At 34.8% G+C, this 6,524-nt stretch overlaps 1 pseudogene; it reads left to right on the top strand.

Moving 5' to 3' along the window:
- The window catches only part of LOC107711918 (DNA repair protein complementing XP-C cells-like), an 11,139-nt pseudogene that overhangs the window by 3,077 nt on the left and 1,538 nt on the right, over positions 1 to 6,524 (top strand).

Here is a 6,524-nt window from a genome sequence, read left to right as displayed (position 1 = left end):
CTGGTCTCTACAATGTAGATGTCATAGCAACCTTATTTACAGGAAATATATATTTGATATGTATCACTATCTTTAAATAAATCACTCATATAAAGTTTTGGTCATATGGCCCCCTAATAATCGTGTTAAATAATCGTGATTACAATATTGACCAAAATAATCGTGATTATGATTTTTGCCATAGTTGAGCAGCCCTAATATATTTTTTATTTTATTCCAGTCAATGTTTATATTGTTTCAAATAAATGTTTTGTTTTATGGTTTTAGTTAACTATAACACTGATACAAAATAGATAAATATTATATATGCATATATAATACTTTAATATTTTCTATTTAATATTTTATATAAACATATATGTACTGATGTTATTCAATGTTTATGTTAATTATTTGCAAGCAAAAGGTGCCAGCACATGATGCAACACATGTATAAATTATTATCGACATTGCAGAGAAGGACATTTTCCACAAAACTATATAGAGATCATTGTTATGCTGTGGTCCATGACCTGTTTGTCTGTTTCAGAAAACAGAATGGTGGACAAAAACAACCGCAAAAACTCCAGGGTGGCGTCTCGTGCGTCCAGAAAGGTTAAAGATTCCTCTGATGAGAGAACAAGCAAGTACTTCCAAGACAGTGAAGTTAAAACAGAAGAGTCAGAGGACATGAGTGACCACAGTGAAGAGATGAGCCCCATGTTCACAGAGCACTCATCACCATCAAAACAAATCAAAGAAGACGAGGAAGAAAATGAGGATGAGGAGGACTGGGAGGAAGTGGAAGGTACATAGTGTTTTTTGTGAATCATTAGTAATCAGACATGTGTTTAGATTCAGTATCACAAGTCAGTAACTGTCCTCTATGCGGTCATGTTTTTCATCACTCATGCACACTGTTTTGAACGGTGTGCTTTCTCAGAAATGGCAGAACCCCTGGGTCCTGTGGACTCGACTGAACTAGCAGTTGTGTCAAAACCAGTGGAGATTGAGATTGAGACTCCAGACATGGTTCGCAAGAGGCAGAGGAAGTGAGTGTTTATGATAGAGAGTTTAATAAGGGGCAGATTGCCAAGTGATGAAAATCTTTAGTGTGGTAAATGGCCACAATATAGTTGCAGTCGTATTCATAAGAGGAGTAGTGATGGTCAGATAAAAAGGAAATTGTAACACCATGACCATGTTTCCAGGGAGAAAAGAAAAACAGAGTTGGAAACAAGGGCAAGGATTTAACAAGGAACTGCTGGTGGATACCCACAAGGTATGTGTGTGTATTTCTGTTGTAGTTTTTATTTCCAGTTAAATCAACTGAATATGCACACTACCATTCAAAGGCTTTGGGGTTGATAAGAGATTTTAGAAGTCTTTTACACTCATCAAGGTTGCATTTATTTGAAATATATAAAAAAAACAAAAAACAATATAAACAGTAATATGGTCAAATATTAATACAAATAACTCTTCTTCTATTTTAATATATCATAAAATGAAATTTATTTCTGTGACAGCAAAGCTGGATTTTCAGCAGCCATTACTTCAGTTTTCAGTGTCACAAGATCCTTCAGAAATCATTCTAATATGCTGGGGGAACATTTCTTATTATCATCAATTTTGACAGCAGTTGTGCTGCATGTAAAGTCTTTACTGTCAGTTTTTAACTAATTTAAACCTTCCTGGAAAAAAAGGTTTCTTTAAAAAAAAAAAGACTTTTGAATAATATAATATAATACAAGAATACATTTTTATCTGTGTTTATTGCAATAATATGTAGTCTTTGATCTTAGTTTTTTGGCTATTTTTTATTGCCTGTATTGTACTGGTGTATGATTTCTAATTTACTCTGTCAAACAGGTCCACCTTCTTTGCTTGTTGGCCGGCGGTTTGTTCCGAAACAGGCTGTGCTGTGAGCCTGACCTGTTGGCTGTTGCTTTGTCAATACTGCCTGCCCACTTTACCACAGTTGCCACAAAACGCATGAACAATGGCTTCCTAGAGTGACTTCTCAAATGGTAAGCCTGATTTGTCTTCTTGGTGGGGGGTTAAAAGGATCTTCTTTAAAGGGATTTACTCATCCTCATGTTGTTCCAAAAGTGTATGATTTTATTTCTTCTGTGAAACACAGAAGATATTTTGAGAAATGTCTCGGAATATGCCAATAAAATGGAAGTCAGTGGGCTCCAGTGTTGTTTGGTTACCAACATTCTTCAAAATGTCTTCTTTTGTGTTCCAAAGAAAAAGCATCATACAGATTTGGAACCATATGAGGGAGAGTATCATGAGGTTCACAATTTACTGTGCTATATGCAGATAGTGTATTGATGATCTCTGATTGTGTGTAAATGAATCATTTTTGTGTTGTGACTCTGTAATGTAATGTCTGTAATGTTGCTGTTTGAGCATAAAAAAGATCTGCAAAGTTACAAAGCTCAAAGTCCACTTCAAAAGGAGATATTTTATTTAACAGAAATCACTTTTCAAAAACTACAATGAACGACTCGTTTGGACTACAACGCATATTTTCTGGGATTTGTGATATCACAAATATCGACGAATGGGACGAGACCTGGTTGAGCTGCACTAGAGAAGGCAACGAGTGTTATCACTGTGTCGGAGACACGCTAGCTTTCCCAAGACAGACGAACTTAGAGTGGTTACAATCATCCAGGTTTAAATCGCGCTCAAATTGATTTTATTTTGACGCAATATTTACACTGAAGCTCGCAGTGGTAAGAGGCATGACATTTCCCGACCAGGCGCCGACTGCTGCCAATCACACCACACTCTCCCAGCTAACCAATCACAGCACATTTCGTATTTCAGAAGGCGGGCCTTCATTTGATACAGGAACTATTCGAGCCGTTCATGCCAGACTGGGGAGAGAGGTGTTGTAATAATGTAAAATATGGGGAAAATAGTGTGTTTTTTGAACAACCTAGTATGAGAGCCTGTTCTAGTGCAGCCCCAAAACAAAATCAAGACTTTGTAAAAAAGCATAATAGGACCCCTTTAAAGAAATGAATACTTTTATTCAGTAAGGACACATTAAATTGATCAAAAGTGACAAAAAAAGACATTTATGTCAAGGTCACAAAAATAAATGTTTAGTTTTTTTTTAGCTTTTTATTCTTCAAAGAATCCTTAAAAAAATATATCACGGTTATCACAAAAATATTAATCAGCATGACTGTTTTCAGCATTGATAATAGTAAGAAAAATTATGTTTTAGAAAACAGTTCTTTTAAATTGTTAATATATTTAATATTTCATAATATTTACTATTTTTACTGTATTTTTGATCAAATAAATGCATCCTTGGTGACCATAAGAGACGTCTTTCAAAAAATGGTACTTAGCTTAAACTTTTTGAATGGTAGTGAACACACTAACATGTCTCATCACACATGAGGTGCATTAAGACTCGCCTGTGCTCCTCATCCACAGATGCAGGCAAAGTTATTGGACAAGCCATTGCTGATATCCATCTCAGAATACAAGAACCATCTGCTGTACGCACTAAAGAGGCACCTGCTAAAATACGAGGCCATCTACCCCCCTACAGCCGCTGTCCTGGGGTACTGCAGAGGAGAGCCAGTTTATTCACGGTAAACTTTATATAGTTTGTATGCTACAGGTGAATATATGGCATCACAACGTTATAATGTAGAATATGTAAGATAGATGAATATTCCTTTGTAAAACAACTTTAGACAAAACATAGTTTGAATTATAAAATGTATTATTGCAGATAAATCACTAATTGTTTTCATGTTATGATCAAAAACCAGTAAATGGCTGATATTAAACTCTATTCTATTTTGTATAAATAAATAAAAAATAAAACATTCAAATCTAAACCAAAAAATTTGAAATGCTATAAGTAAATTTAGACATCACAATGCTATAATGCATGTATAAAAATTTATATTGATTTTTATATTTGCTAAAGGTTACATTTAACAGTTATTATAATATTTTATAGTCAGTGTTATTTTAGTATTATTTATATACTATCATATTATTTAGCAATATTTTAAATTATATTTTCTTTTTATTAAGCATTTTATATTTTGAGTTTTATTTACATTTTTATTTGAGTTTAAGTTAGTGTTTTTGTCATTTTTAATATTTCTATTTATCTTTATTTTATTTCAGTTTTGTAGTATTTTAGTACTTTAGTTTAAACTTATTAATTTCAGTTAGCTGCCAAGGCAACATTTTTTAATTTTCGTGTAAGTTTTTAAGTTTGTTTTGATCTAATATTTATATCTGATCTTATTTCAGCTTTATTTAAATTACCAAAAACAAATATTTCCAATTCAATACGAAAAAAAAATAAAATAAAATCTGTTTCCCAAATCTGAGATGTTAGAACAAATACAATTGCAGGCCATTTGTGTTTATGATGTTTAATTATTTTCAGAGACGGTGTGCACACACCCCATTCTAGAGATACCTGGCTGAAGGAAGCTAGAAGTGTTCGACTAGGAGAGGAGCCGTACAAGGTATGTGTATTTGACCTTTTTACAATAAATGACATAACTACTTTTTAAAGCTAATTTTTTAATGCTAATGTCTGTCAGATGGTGCTTGGTTTTTCCATGATGTCCGAGCAGAAAGATGTCAAAGATCTGCCTCTTTTTGGAGTCTGGCAAACTGAAGAGTACCAGCCTCCGATCGTTGTTGATGGCAAAGTGAGTTCAAATTATTTTAAAGGATTAGTTCACTTCCAGAATGAAAATTTCCTGATAATTTGCTCACCCCATGTCATCCAAGATGTTCATGTCTTTCTTTCTTCAGTCAAAAAGAAATTAAGGTTTTTGAGGAAAACATTCCAGGATTTTTCTCCATATAATGGACTTCAATGGGACCCAACGAGTTGAACGTTCAAATTGCAGCTTCAAAGAGCTCTACATGATCACAGTCGAGGAATAAGGGTCTTATCTGGTGAAACGATCTGTAATTTTCTAAAAACAATAAAAATGTATATACTTTTTAACCATAAATGCTCGTCTTTCACTAGCTCAATCTCACGCATTATGCAATCATGTTGGAAAGGTCACGCGCGGTTAGCTCTTCATCTGTGTACTTAAAGGTAGGGTAGGGTGAAAAACTCAATATCATTTTGTCCTCCAACTTCAAAATCTTCCGACATCGTTGTTTTACTTTCCGACATTGAAAGTTTGACTTTCTTTGCACGTTTGCTTTGTAAAAGCTGGGGAGGTACTTCCACCTACGTCACTCGCATCGCAGAGCTACTGCAAGACAGGCATTTGTGGTTATATATACACACAATTTTTTTTTTTTTAAGAAATTGACCGATCGTTACGCTAGATAAGACCACTATTCCTCGGCTGGGATCGTGTAGAGCCCTTTGAAGCTGCATTGAAACTGCAATTTGGACCTTCAGCCCGTTGGGTCCCATTGAAGTCCATTATATGGAGAAAAATCCTGGAATGTTTTCCTCAAAAACCTAATTTCTTTTCGACAGAAGAAAGAAAGACATGAACTTCTTGGCTGACATGGGGGTAAATTAGCAGGAAATTGTTATTCTGGAAGTGAACTAATCCTTTAAATAAAGTTAAAGTTAATCATATTTGAGTAAGATCTACTGATCTGTTATTTGCTGGAGTGCTGATCTGAATTGATATGTGTGTGCATGTTTCAGATACCACGTAATGAGTTTGGGCACGTGTACATGTTTAAGTCATGCATGTTAACTTACCAGTAGGATGTGTTCACCTGCATTTGCCAAATCTGTATAGAGTGGCTCGAAAACTGAACATAGACTGTGCTGCAGCAGTGACGGGTTTTGATTATCATTGTGGATTTGCACATGCAGGGTAAGAAGTGTCTCTATGTGTTTGTAATAACATGCTCTAACCAGGTGGAATACGATGAAAGCTATCTCCTTCCATGTACACATTTTGTCCTATCCAGCCAGGACTGTCACTTTCCATAGCAGTTTCACACTCTGTAAGAAATGGGCAGTGCTTGTTCCATTCATTTCATACATGGTCAAAAGAGTAAGAGTATAATGTACATAAATAGTGTGCTTATATGGAACATTGTACATATAAATGTATGAATGTGTTTTCTGTCAAATCTGTAATTTGATTGCCTCAATATATTTCAGTAACGATGGCTATATTGTCTGTGAAGAACACCAAGAAATCCCGAAAGCAGCCTGGGAAAATGAGCAAGATATCCAGCAGAAGAAACAACAAGAGGTGTGTTGATTTCTTGTATCTGTCGAAGTTCTTTCTCTGTAAATAATGTTGTCGTTCACTACAGCATCACCATCTAAAACACTCTAGTGTTACAAAAATTTCAGCTTTACCTAACATTGAAGAAATATTTTAGCTAAGAAACGGTACTTTTGATTTTACAGTGAACAATTTGTGTTTTGTAAATATTCTGGTGATCACTTTTTGAATCTTTTAACAGAAACGTGAGAAGCGTGTGGTGGCTAACTGGACCAGGGCCGTTTCTAGCCAATTTGACGCCCTAGGCGAAATCCCTATTGC

The sequence above is a fragment of the Sinocyclocheilus rhinocerous genome, unplaced genomic scaffold (assembly GCF_001515625.1).
Source record: "Sinocyclocheilus rhinocerous isolate Xijiao unplaced genomic scaffold, SAMN03320098_v1.1 scaffold1168, whole genome shotgun sequence".
NCBI lineage: Eukaryota > Metazoa > Chordata > Actinopteri > Cypriniformes > Cyprinidae > Sinocyclocheilus > Sinocyclocheilus rhinocerous.
This window is presented reverse-complemented; position numbering and strand designations above follow the sequence as displayed.